This window comes from Bos grunniens, chromosome 20, assembly GCF_055505025.1.
Source record: "Bos grunniens cultivar Pamir isolate PY7600 chromosome 20, Bosgru_T2T1.0, whole genome shotgun sequence".
Lineage (NCBI taxonomy): Eukaryota > Metazoa > Chordata > Mammalia > Artiodactyla > Bovidae > Bos > Bos grunniens.
In genome coordinates this window covers 51,120,710-51,135,224 of record NC_141184.1, presented here as the reverse complement: position 1 = coordinate 51,135,224, position 14,515 = coordinate 51,120,710, and the positions used below count along the sequence as shown (strand labels likewise).

Below are 14,515 nucleotides of genomic sequence, written 5' to 3'. Positions count from 1 at the left end.
GAGATCAGTCCTGGGTGTTCATTGCAAGGACTGATGCTAAAGCTGAAACTCCAATACTTGGGCCAGCTGACTCATTGGAAAATACCCTGATGCTGGGAAAGATTGAGGGCAGGAGGAGAAGGGAATGACAGAGGATGAGAAGGTTGGGTGGCATCACCGACTCAATGGACATGAATTTGGGTAAACTCCCAGAGTTGGTGATGGATAGGAAGCCCTGGCATGATGTGGTTCATGGGGTTACAAAGAGTCGGACACGACTGAGCGACTGAACTTCACTGAACTGAATATGAACAATTCTGTTAATGATTTTTTACTCAAGTCAACAAATATTTATGGATTGCCCAGTATGCACCCTAAGTGTTTTTGACACTGCAGAGGATATGACTGACAAATGTGAATAATAAAAAAATGTAAAATACTGGAAATCAAGTATAATGAAGCTCATAAGTGTACAGCACATGCAGTAAAGGATTAGAGGCCTAGGAGGATGAAGCTTGGAGGGAATCAGCAAAGACTGAGAAAGCCTTGATGCAAAGGGACATGTTCAGAGGAACCTGAAAAGATGAACAAGGTTTAATAGATACATATGGCAAGGACATTTGGGGTCTTTAGAGGGGAACCTTGCATGCTGGAGAGGGGAAATTGTTCAGGGACTAGGCTTTTCCTACATAAAATGAAAGCAAACGTGATAAAGGGAAGCAGTTGGCTCTGGAGGAACACACTCTGCCCCTCTGGGGCCTTCCCAGGTATTTTCCATCCTCATCCCCCTCTTCGCAGTTGGGAGCTGCTCCTTTCCCAGCAATGTCAGCTGTTTTCAGTTGCATGGTATTCAGGAAAACCTGTCTGTCCTTTCTCAACATAAGGCTTTGTTTAGTGACTTCTAGCACTAAGTTACGACTCCAGTACTTTTGCCTGGCAAATCCCATGGGCAGAGGAGCCTGGTAGGCTGCAGTCCATGGGGTCGTGAAGGGTCGGACATGACTGAGCAACTTCACTTTCACTTTTCACTTTCATGCATTGGAGAAGGAAATGGCAACCCACTCCAGTGTTCTTGCCTGGAGAATCCCAGGGACGGGGGAGCCTGGTCGGCTGCCATCTATGGGGTCGCACAGAGTCGGACACGACTGAAGCGACTTAGCAGCAGCAGCAGCAGCAGTAGCACTAAGTTAAACATGTGTTTAAGGGCTCAGCTTATGGCACAAAAGTAGACATAATAGATCAATGGAAGAGCATAGAAAGTCCAGAAATAAACCCACATACTTATGGTCAATTAATCTATGATAAAGGAGGCAAGGGTATATAATGGAGAAAAGACAGTCTCTTCAACAATTGCTGATGGGAAAACTGGACAGCTACATGTAAAAGAATGAGATTAGAATATTCTCTAACACCACATACAAAAATAAATTCAAAATAGATTACAGACCTAAATGGGTCAAAGACCAGATACTATAAAACTAGAGGAAAATATAGGCAGAACGCTCTTTGACATAAATCACAGCAATATTTTGGGGTATCCCTCTCCTAAAGTAAAGGAAATAAAAGCAAAAATGAACAAATGGGACCTAATTAAACTTAAAAGCTTTTGCATAGCAAAGAAAACCATTCAGAAAGCAAAAAGACAACCTACCAAATGGGAGAAAATATTTGCAAACGATATGACCAATAAGGGATTAATATGAAATATATATAAACAACGCATACAACCCAGCATCAAAAAAAACAACCCAGTTAAAAAACAAGCAGAAGAGCTGCATGTATGTTTTTCCAAAGAGGAAAAGCAGACGGTCAACAGGCATATGAAAAGATGCTCAACACTGCTAATCATCAGGGAAATGCAAATCAGAACTACAATGAGATATCACCTCACACCTGTGAATAGGCACAAACCAGTGGGTATAAAGGGGAATATAGCCAATATTTTGTAATAAATATAAATGGAAAGTAAACCTTAAAATTGTATTAAAATTTTTTTTCAATTAAAAGAAAAGATCTCAGCTCTCACTATCTAGGAAGCTCCCCTTGATTTTTCCAGGCTCCAGGTATATATGTTCTATGCTCTTAAAGTGTTCAGAGACATCATAGCACTTTTTGAGGTGTACTGAGATGGATTATCCTATGATCTTTCCTCACAGTAAATGGCAAGATTTCTGGGACTGTCTCCTTGTTTCCATACAACGTATGAGTGACTGTGTGTTACCAATAAGGCATATGGAGGATATTAAGCTATTTTACAAATATATTGTACTTTGTTATTGTTCTTTAGTTGCTAAGTCATGTCTGACTCCTTGCGACCCCATGGACTGTAGCCCACCAGGCTCCTCTGTCCATGGGCTTTTCCAAGTAATATGGGAGTGGGTTGCATTTCCCTTCTCCAGGGGATCTTCCAGACCCAGGGATCAAACCCACAAACCTGTATCTCCTGCATTGACAGGCAGATTCTTTACTGTTGAGCCACCAGGGAAGCCCTATGATTCTATTTTTCTCAAATGCTGCATTTTAAGCTGATGAAGATGATTTTTGTTGTTGTTGTTGAAAGCCTTTTTTGGAGCCTGGAAAATTACCCTGTAGATGTGGCTAAGTGAAGGACTAATCTGTTTTGGGATATAGGGTGACCAACCATTTTGGTTTGTCCAGGATGAGGGCTTTGTTGGGATATAGGATTTTCAGTGCTAAATCCTCAAAAGTCCTAGCAAACTGAGGTGAGTTGGCCCCATGCTAGTGGGAAATGAAAAACCAGTAGGAAGCAGCTTCTTTTATGCCCTGTGCTATGCCTATAAATCCTAGCAAAGGTTATGCTAGTGCTGAAAAATGTAATTTCTGATCTTGCTTTTTCATCTTTTCACTAATGGAACATTATGTCTTAGTAGAAAAGCTCTCACTCTGTAAAGAGTAGCCAGTTAAGAGACTGAGAATTATTCAGCTCCACTGTTAAGTTGCTTTTAGCATACCACAGTGACTGCATGCCTGCGTGCATACTAAGTCACTTTAGTCACATCCAGCTCTTTGTGACTGTATGGACTGTAGCCTGCCAGGCTCCTCTGTCCACAGGATTCTCCAAGCAAGAATACTGTAGTGGGTTGCCACACCTTCTGCCAGAGGATCTCCCAAGCCCAGGGCTCGAACCTGTGTCTCTTATGTCTTCTGCATGGGCAGGTAGGTTCTTTACCACTAGCACCATCTGGAAAGCCTGCCACAGTAATTGGTTGTCTCCAAGTCTGCAGTTGGGCCTCGTGATATAACTGACTGTAAGAACTTCCAACGAGGGAATTTTTCCTTTAGATATTTCATTACAGGTGGATTTATAGGAAGTGTTTTTGTGGATGTTGATTTGTTGTTTTTAGCTCTCAAAAGCTACTTGAGGGAGAAATTACTTTCATTCCTCAGAGGAGATACTGGGTTGGAACATTAACATCCAACCACCTTAACACTATTTGAACTGAGCCCTAGTGAATCAAACTGTGGTTCAATTCACTCCATTATTACGTGATTGGGTTCCTCGCTTTTGCCTATAGAGAAAGAGGTTGGTGGGTAATAGAACAAGGTTAAAGATGATACAAGGTTTTGAGAAATTGATTTTCTTATTCAGGAAATGAAGTGGGTGGAATACACTATAAAGTTGGAAGTACTCTCGAGTCTAAGACTGGAGGCCAGGAGAGTAGCAGCATCTCAGCTCTTTCATTAGCTTGGAATCCAAGAAATGATTTAAAGTTTACCTCCTGCAACTCAAGTGGTTTCCTGTAACAGCAGTTCTCTGAATACACAAGAAAAAGTTTTGTCTCCTAGGAGTTTTATGAGCATATGAACGATTGTGGCTTACATCACTGGCCTATTTGTTGTTTTATTCTTATGGATCACAAGCACAAATCAGACAAAAGGCAACTCTAAGTCATTCCACAACAAACTGTGGAAAATTCTTAAAGAGACTAAAATACCAGACCACCTGACCTGTGTCTTGAGAAATCTGTATGCAGGTGAGGAAGCAACAGTCATAACTGGACATGAAACAAAAGACTGGTTCCAAATATGGAAAGGAGTACATCAAGGCTGTATATTGTCACCCTGCTTATTTAACTTATATGCAGAGTACATCAGGAGAAATGCTGAACTGGATGAAGCACAAGCTGGAATCAAGATTGCCGGGAGAAATATCAATAACCTCAGATATGCAGATGACACCACCCTTATGGCAGAAAGTGAAGAAGAACTAAAGAGCCTCTTGATAAAAGCAAAAGAGGAGAGTGAAAAAGTTGATTTAAAACTCGACATTCATAAAATTAAGATCATAGCATCCAGTCCCATCATTTCATGGCAAATAGATGGGGAAACAGTGGAAACAGTGACAAACTTTATTTTTGGGGGCTCCAAAATCACTGCAGATGGTGACTGCAGCCATGAAATTAAAAGATGCTTGCTCCTTGGAAGAAAAGTTAAAACCAATCTAGACAGCGTATTAAAAAGCAGAGACATTACTTTGTCAACAAAGGTCCGTCTAGTCAAGGCTATGCTTTTTCCAGTAGTCATATATGGATGTGAAAGTGAGACTGTGAAGAAAGCTGAGTGCCAAAGAATTGACGCTTTTGAACTGTGATGCTTTTGAGCTTTTGAACTGTTAGAGAAGACTCTTGAGAGTCCCTTGGGCTGCAAGGAGATCCAACCAGTCTATCCTAAAGGAAATCAGTCCTGAATATTCATTGGAAGGACTGATGAAGCTAAACTCCAATACTCTGGACACCTGATATGAAGAGCTGAATCCTTGGAAAAGACCCTTTATGCTGGGAAAGATTGCAGGTGGGAGGAGAAGGGGATGACAGAGGATGAGATGGTTGGATGGCATCACCAACTCAATGGACATGAGTTTGAGTAAACTCTGGGAGTTGGTGATGGACAGGGAGGCCTGGTGTGCTGCAGTCCATGGGTTCACAAAGAGTCGGACAAAACTGTGACTGAACTGATCTGAACTGAAGTCATTCTTTTGAGGCGAATGTCCAATAGTACATTTCATAGCTGGCTTCCATGAGAATTTACTAAGCTCTTTATATATGCTATTTTATCATTTTTTCCTCACATAAAACCCACACGATAGGTATGATGATCCTTGTTTATAGATGAGAAAACTAACTGAAGCATGGGAAGTTTAAGAAGTTTGCTTTTTGAAGTAAAAATGTAAGCATTCCCATTGAAGAGGTATGACCCTACAGCTTCATGCTTATCCACTATGTCACAGGTATTTAACATGAGTGAACAGAGAGCCCCATCCCTTTATAAGGAGAAATGGTCTGCAGGATAATTTTTGAAGTTCTTGAGTAATTTCCTATAACATCAAAGAGGTAGCTTTGGTGTTTGGCTCTGTAACTACAGAATCTGAGCTTCTTTAATTAAAAAAAAAATCACTCCTATACCAGCATACAAATTGTCAATCGTCCCTTTTGGTGCATATTCAGAATCAAGTCTTGCAGAATTTTCCTGTCCAAGAATCTTCATCTTAACTTCCACAGAACAAATTTTGAATTAAGAAAATTATCAATGAAAAGATAATGATAATATGAGCATAGTGTTGGATATAAATTTTAAAGGAGGAAAGCATGCATTTATTTTTTACAAAATTAATATTTTCTGAGATTCTTTAGGTTCATAAGATTATATGCAGAATGCACGTGTTCCTTTTTCACATTACGTTTCTTAAGTCCAAATAAAATACCTTTCCTTTTTAAATTCTATAGCAGCAGTTCCAGTCCTTTTAAAGTAAGAGTTATGATATCATAAAACTTTTGAAGAAAAAATAAATTAGCAAAGTAATAATGTCTTATATCTTTGTACCAAATGTGATATAAGCATTAGGATTATGATTCTTACTTCATAGATGAGGAAACAAAACCAAAGGTAAAGTGAATTACCTAAAGTACATGTCAAGCAAATGGAAGACACTAGACTGGAAGACAGTTTTGCAAAAGCAGCAATGATTTATCTGGGCTTAATAGCTATCCCAGGAGTACAAGGTCATTCCCTGAGTCATCACTCTAGCACTTGAGTTACTATGGGAACCAAGCAGTTAAAACCTTGTAGAAATAAATGTACCATTAAAAAGGTACTGGAACATTCCATGAACATTCACCAAGACTCTGAGGCTTTTCCCCTACTAACATCAGCCTTCTATATCCAATCCTAAATCTGCATATTGTTTTGTTGATGCTGAAATCTTCTAAATGTTTGAATTCATCTGGTTGAAAAATAAAATATTGCTTATGACCCTACCCAACTGAAATAGATTCTCATTACTATCATTAATAAAATAATAAGAATACCCCCATTTTTCACAGAGTATTTGCCATTTACAAATCACTTTCATATTAATTAACTCCTTAATTCTCAAGACATTCATTTAGGTGGAAGATATGCTGTTTTTAATTATGTTATATATTTCCACGGCTGAGAGTAGATTAAGGAAATATTTACAGGTGGATTCTTCCAATAATGGTTTATAAATGTATACAGAAGAAATTACATGTTTTAGTATTGTTGTGTTGACCACTGACATATACTGTTATTTCTCATTAATTCCCTTGTAATGATGGCTATAATCCTGAGGACAAAATTTAGTATTTGTAGAAACTTAAAGGTTGCAAAATAATATGCCCATATTTCAATTTTACTTTATGGCACCAGGAGAACCTGAAACTAAAACAGAGAAGTAATCACTAGGGTTCACATTTATTTCTTTGTTTTCAGAAAGAACTATATAACTTCTAGCAAAACTATAGCAAGTTCCTAGAAAAATCATGAGGTTCATTGTGGATAATCAGAGGCCCAATTCCATACTCAGACAAACCAGTATGAAGAAACAAATATTTCACTAGTTTATGGGCCATGAAGATTTTCTAAGTTATTATCATTTTATAAATCAACAGGTATTGAAAACTGGTTTTATGGTATCAAAATATCTGAATGCAAGTTGATTACTCCCTTCCCCAGAGAAAGAAACATTAATTAGCCTCTTGGCTTCTGTAAGCCTTTATTTTCCTATCTGTAGTATAAGAGATGCAGGGCTGTTTTTTAACGTTATGTCCACTGTAAAGTGCTATACTGATGGGATTGATGGTCAGAGGGACTAGTATGGACTTCAGTGAGCCTGAACAAATTATTGAACTGAGCCTATATGTCCTTGTCAATAAAATAGGAATAATGTTAATAGGTGCCTCAGAGGAATTTTTTTCAGGATTAAATAATAGGACGTGTGCCTGTGAAAAAGCTTTTCAAACAACAAGCCATGTGCTAGCCAGACCACATTAGTATAGGCAAAAAGCACATCTACAACTGAAATACGTCTTGATATCTTTGGATCCCAACTGCTTTTCACAACCGCATATGAACTGTGATAAGAAAAACCATGAAATGTCGTGATATTTCATATTTTAACCTGATATAAAAATGGTGTCTGCTATTTTGAAGACTCTCCTCTTTCCCCATTGGATATGTTAGTGTTACTCTGGGTTATAACTTGATCTCTCTCCTGCCTTGTATCTACTACCTTCCTAGGTAAGCTTATCCACACCCATGGCTTCAATTTGCATCAATTTAATGATGCTCCTAGATCCATATTTCAAGCCCAGTTTTCTCCTGCCCTTTAGACTGCCTACTATGTCTCTCCACCTGAATGTTCAAAAGTATCCCAGCCACAGCAGGTCCAAAAGGGTCCTTCCCTGCTCCGCATCGGCACCTTCCTCAGTGTTCCCTGCCTTTGCAAGTGGTTCCACTGTCCACTTAGCTGCTCAGGTCAGAAATCTTGGCTTAATACGAACTTTTCAATCCTCATCATTCTTCAAATTGAATCAGTCAGCAAGTATTGTCCTTTCTACTATCTAAACTTCACTCCAATTAAATCCTTCTCTCCATTTCCACTGCCTCGGTCCCCATTAGGTCATCTTCATCAGACATTTGAATTTTTGATTCTAGTCTCTGACCTCCATTTTCCCCCAATCTAGTCTCATCATATCCTGAAAAATCTTCCTGAAATCCAACATTGGTTAAAACTCTCTAATGTCTTTCCTGTGCCCAGAAACTTAACATGACTCACAGGTTTGCATGGTCTAGCTTCTGCTTATTCCCTCAACCTTCCTCTCTCACCTCCACACTCTGGACACCAGGTTTGCAGAGTCTCTTTCATTCTTCCATTGTGCCATGCTCCATCTTGCCTCTAGTCTTTAGCACAGGCTAGGTCTTCTTCTTAGAATGCTTTATCACCATCCTCCCTATAAAAAACACACACATACCCTAAATTCCTAGTCAAGTTTTTAACCCTCAAGTTAAACTTTTCATCATCTACAAACCATTCCACTCTGAAGTCTAGGCTAGGTATCCCCCAATATATTTCCTGCACTTCTACCATCAAAAATTTTCATTGTAATCACCAGATTACTCCCATGTCATCTCCACTAAACCACATAACTGGTTAGGACCATATTTGTGTCTATCTCTTCAATTCCTCTCTCCTTGAGCATGTCAAGATTCAACCAGAATCACAGAATCAATAGGAGAGATAAATCAAGAGTTTGTTTGTTTGTTTGTTTTTTGCAAGGAATTGACCTATGTGATTGTGGAAGCTGGGTAAACACATCTGAAATGTGTGGGACTTGCTGGAACTCTATAATGAGTTGAAGCCGCTGTCCACAGGCAGAATCGCTTCTTCAGGAATTTCTCGGCTCTGCTCATAAGGTCTGTCAGCTGTTTGAATCAAGCTCATTCGGATTATCTAAGATAATCTCCCTTACTTAAAGTCAACTAATTATATCTTTAATATACATATCTACAAAATATCTTCACAGCAACACTGAGATCAGTGCTTGATTGAACTACTAGGGACTATAACCTAGCCAAGTTGACAAACAAAACTAGCCACTACATCTCAATATCTAAATAAATATTTGTAAAATGAATAGATGTATGAACAGTTTTGTTCAGTAAGGGCACCTCTGGGGTATATCTGAAATATTCCACTTTGTACTAAGTACATCAGCACTATTACAATATTTATATTTCATACTCATTAAAATCTTTTGGGGTTTTTTGGTACTTTTGAAGGGAAAAAAAATTGCACACTTTGTGCTGTATTTATGGTCCCTCAGATTTCTTTGGAAAGAATCAATTCACATGATCAAATATAACAGGCTTTGAACTTCCTGCAGCCAGGACTGTGTATTATTGTTTGATTCTCTCTTAACACTATTAACTGTATGTGCACAGCAGCTGCTCAGTGAAGATGTGTCATTAAAAAATACAAAATTAACCAGCTAGGATTTTTTAAAGACAGATTTTGAAGTTGTTCTGAGTCCTATATTCTTTTAAAAATTAAAGTATAGTTTAGATACAGCAAAATTCACCTTTTTAAGGGTATGCTTATGAGAGTCCTGATAAATGCATGCAGTGGTTCACTACTCAAAAATCTTGTCCATATACTTTTATAGTCAACCTCCCCCATTTCAAATCCTGGAAACCAGTGTGATCTGCTTCCCATGCCAAATCATGCAGAATGTCATATAAACTGAAGATTTCAGACTCTTTTTTGTCTGGTTCTATCACTTGCCATAATGCTCTTGAAAGTCACCCATGTTGCTCCCTTTTTTGCTGAGTAATATACTATGCTTCCTTCTTGGAAGAAAAGTTATGACCATAGACAGCATATTAAAAAGCAGAGACATTACTTTGCCAACAAAGATCTGTCCAGTCAATGCTATGGGTTTTCCAGTAGTCATGTATGAATGCAAGAGTTCAACTATAAAGAAATCTGAGTGCTGAAGCATTGATGCTTTTGAACTGTGGTATTGGAGAAGACTCTTGAGAGTCCCTTGGATTGCAAGTAGATCCAACCAGTCCATCCTACAAGAAATCAGTCCTGAATATTCATTGGAAGGACTGAATCCAATATTCATTGGATGCTGAAGCTGAAGGTCCAATACTTTGTCCACCTGATGCAAAGAACCGACTCCTTGGAAAAGACCCTGATGCTGGCAGAGATTGAAGGTGGGAGGAGAAGGGGACATCAGAGGGTGAGATGGTTAGATGGCGTCACTGATTCGATGCATATAAGTTTGAGCAAGTTTCGGGAGTTGGTATGCTGAGTCCATGGGGGTCGCAAAGAGTTGGACACGACTGAGAGACTGAACTGAACTGAACTGAATATACTACAGCAATATTCTTGCTGAAAGTGAAGCTCCAATACTTTGGCCACCTGATGCAAAGAGCTGACTCCTTGTAAAAGACCCTGACGCTAGCAAAGATTGAGGGCAAGAGGAGAAGGGGGTGACAGAGGATGAGATGGTTGGATAGCATCACCGACTCAATAGATATGAGTTTGAGCAAACTCCAGGAGATAGTGAAGGACAGGGGAGCCTGGCATGCTATAGGCTATGGGGTAGCAAAGAGTCAGACATGACTTAGTGACTGAACAACAACAATATTCTACAGTATGGATGTATCGCAGTTTGTTTATCCACTGTGAGCCTTGCTTTTGATTGCTCAAGATTTCTCTCTCTTAATTCTTGCTCAATTCTTTTTTGCTTTCTCTTCCTATTCATCTCTATCTCTACCCTAAGGGAGGCAAATGACGGTTCTATTTGGTCAGATTTTAAGATATTTATTTGATTCTATTTTGTGCTAGAGCCTTGTGAGTAGCAATAAACTCATGCTAAGACAATGCTTTCTCTCACAATACATTGTGGTGGTTAAAAGAGAAGGGTTTCTCCACAAAAATATTGACAAGAATGTGGAGAAATAGAATACACTGTTGGTAGGAGTGCAAATTGTTGGAGCCACCATGGAAAACAGTATGGAGGTTTCTCAGAAAACCAAAAATAGAGCTACCGTATGATCCAGCAATTCCACTTCTGGGTATATATCTGAAAAAAAAAAGAAAAACTAACTTGAAAATACACACGTACCTTAATGTTCACACCAGCATTGTTTATACTTTCCAAGATATGGAAGCAACCTAAGTGTCCATCAACAGATGAATGGATAAAGAAGATAGATACACACACACACACACACACACACACACACACACACACATATGTACACAATGGAATATTACTTGGCAATAAAAAAATAAAATTCTGCCATTTACAGCAACATGGATGAACTTGGAGGGCATTATGCTATGTGAAAGTGAAATGAGTCAAACAGAGAAAGACAAATATTATATGATATCACTTATATGTGGAATCCAAAAAATACAACAAACTAGTGAATAAAACAAAAAAGAAGCAAACTAAGAAGAGAACTAATAGAACTAATAGAGAGCAAACTAATAGAACAAACTAATAGAGAACACACTGGTGGCTACCAGTTGGCAAAGGGAAGTGGGGAGTGGCAATATGAGGGTAGGGAATTAAGAGGTAAAAATTATGAGGTATAAAATAAGCTACAATAAGGACATTGTAAAACATGGGGACTATAGCCAATATGTTGTAATAATTATAAATGGAGCATAAAATTTTAAAATTGCAAATCATTATACCACAGTAAAAAGATTTTTTTAAGAGAAGGTTTTTTTGTATCCCTCCTGTGCTATTGGCTAACTGTGATCTTGATCAAGTTACCTAATATTTCTGTGCCTGTGTTTCTTTATATGTGAAGTGGAAATGATAGCAGTACCAACTTGGGTTATGAGCATTAAATTAAGTAATAATTACAAATGATGAAGAACAGTACCTGGCATATTGCAAACTCTTAATAAGTGTTGCCTGGAGCCATTGCAAGTCACGAAAGGGTCTTTGAGTAAAGATGTAACAGGTACAAAACTTACTGGAAAGGTTACTTTTGCTCCAAGAGGAGAGTGGTCCCAGGGTCCTGGGAAGATGAGTCTGGGCCTGCAGGACGGGAGCTTGAAGCTGTGTTGAGCTGTAAGTTACAAAGGCACCCTATGGTTGGTAGTGTAGAGTTCCTGTATCTCTTCATCTCTTTTACCAGTGGAAAGTGCCTAATATGTCCTCATACACTCTTCCCATTGTCCCTGCTCTGAGATAATTGGATTGACCTAGCTAGTGTAAAAGCCGTGTCTGGGTGAATTATGAGTTTGGCATTTATCTGATTTACACAGTTCCCTTAGCAAGAGCAGCAGAGGCTTGCTGGGAAATATTGCTGCCTCAGTCCCTGTGCGGGCTTCCAGGTCGTGTCACTCCTGTCGATATCTTACCGCCACCCTCAGTGTCATTCTATGCACATTTTCACTCTTTCCTGGATTGTCCCTGGAAAAGGGCAAAGAGAGACCTACAGACAAAAAAATGATTTTATTTTCCCTTTATTCTTACTTCTTTAGACTTGAAATATTGATAAAACGAGTCCTCCCAACCTAGTTTATAGTTCCCATGCCTCAATAAAAGGTTTGTAACTTTCACCTACTCTATTCGCTCAGCTGGAAGATAATTTCTTTGTTCATATTATTCTATAAATTTAATATTTACTTTATTTATATAATCTTCCACTGAGATTTTAGGAAACTTTTTTTTTTCTGATGTTGCTCTATATTCCTTGGGCTGCTATTTTTATAAGCAATCAAAGCTCCTGCAAACCGTACTGTAATTATAAAATGGTATCAGAATAAATTATCACTGAGTTATAAGCTTCTGATATAAAAAGAAAACCTTTTTGGTTTTAGCCTTCTTAAAATGATAAACCGTTTTTACACAGTTATATAACTTAGATTTTTAAAAATTCAGATAAATAAAAGGAGAAAATTAAAAAATACCCACAAGGTACTACCTTGAGAGAAACTCGTTTTTTGATTGAGCTTTTCCAGAATTATCAATCTACCTTGTTTTGTATAACACAAGAGTCTCATGTTTTCTTTCTGTGCCAATGAGTACATCACATTATTGTATTTAATGTACATTATTTATTGTTTTGGGCTTCCCAGGTAGCTCAGTGGCAAATAATCTGCCTGCCAATGCAGGAGAAGTGGGTTCCATCCTTGGGTCGGGAAATTCCCCTAGAAAAGGAAATGGCAACCCACTTCAGAATTCTTGCCTGGGAAATCCCAGGGACAGAGGAGCCTGGTGGGCTACAGTCCATGGGGTCGCAAAAGAGTTGGACACAACTTAGTGACTAAACAACAACAATTTTATTGTTTGATGGTTTCATAAATTTATACCATCTCTACTGTGTACTAAGTACTGTATATGTGTACATATATACATAGATGTGTCTGTTTACTGAATTTTTCTTCATTCTTTTATCTTTCTGTGTATTCTGATGTTACAATATTTCATGATGGTTTAGCTTTTGTAACTTTAGAGTACTTTTTAATATTTAATTTGAGCAAGTTTTCCCTCGCTACTTGCTTTTTGAAATTTGAAGTGAAGGCTTGCTGCTATTTTAGTGACCCTATTTAATCTCTGAAGCCAGTTATGATTAAAACGATATTTTCCCACTTTATTGTGCATATTTCATAAGTGCACATGGGCGTGCATGTGCACACACACATACCCACATGCACACCCCTTACAGCAGAACTATTGCAGGAAAATTGCTAAGTACAGAGTTGATGTCCAGCATTCTCACTCCATCCCTTACAATAGGCTTCTCATTCTTGGAAACTCTGAAGATGCCTGGTGTTCAGGGTGCCTTTACCAATTCCCCACCAAATTTTCCTTTGAGTTAGAAGTCCAATTAGAAAGGAAAGGCAATCCCACGTCAGACCTCCTTCTTACAGATATGCATTTAAAAATGATCCACTTCCCTAACCCACAAAAATGAAGCCCCAGTGCTGGAGTATCGGTTCTCTAGACATGGTCCACCAAGCAAAATATTTTTAATCTCAGTGAGTAACTACATATTTTATAAGCTAAGTACCAGGCTCATGTATCATGTTCTGTGTCAGTCTTTTAATCTTTAAAATAATCCCCCAGCATTAAAATTAATACTGAGCATTGACTGCTTTGCACAATGGAATCTTTCCCATTTAGAGAACTTATAGTTTAAAGAGTTGGAAATGGCTCAGTACTGGGGAGCGAGTGAGGAACTGGAACAGAGGAGTGAGTAGTGAGGCAGTATTTCAGGCACTGATAGCACTTCAGTGTGCAGGACAACCCCCAGGGAGAGGGGCTGGCAGAGAAAGGAGTCATCTGGATCAGAGACTGGTAATCTTGGAGGCAAATCAGAACCATCTCTGTGGGACTTTCTAAATACTGGTGCCTTACAAACAGAAACAATTAAAGCCCAGCATCTGGGGTGGGGCTGGGGTTTTGTTTATCTTCTCTATTATTTGTTTTAATGTACCCCAGGTGATCTTAAAGACTGAAGTACTATTTTTCAGAAATATATGAAACAGAAAATTATAATTTTAACCACTTTTAAGTGAACAATTTCCAGGTGATTTTAATTTATCCTCTTGTGCTCTAGAGGAGGAGATGGAGAAAGGTGTATGTGTTGGGCAGGTAGAAAGCTTCTGAAACAAAGCAGCTTGCAATTAAACATAATCTATGACCCCTGTGATTTTTAGCTAATCACCTGATAAATTCAC

The 14,515-nt window shown here is 38.5% G+C and overlaps 1 protein-coding gene across 2 annotated transcripts in view; it reads right to left on the bottom strand.

The window, feature by feature from the left end:
- RAB3C (RAB3C, member RAS oncogene family) overlaps positions 1-14,515 on the bottom strand; it is a 365,186-nt gene that overhangs the window by 305,631 nt on the left and 45,040 nt on the right. The window contains exon 2 of one of the 2 annotated variants that reach the window (XM_086361829.1): positions 8,125-8,249. The exons of the other annotated variant lie outside the window; for it this stretch is intronic. The gene's annotated coding sequence lies outside the window, so the exon portion shown is untranslated. The remainder of the gene's footprint in view (positions 1-8,124; positions 8,250-14,515) is intronic. 2 annotated transcript variants of the gene reach the window in all.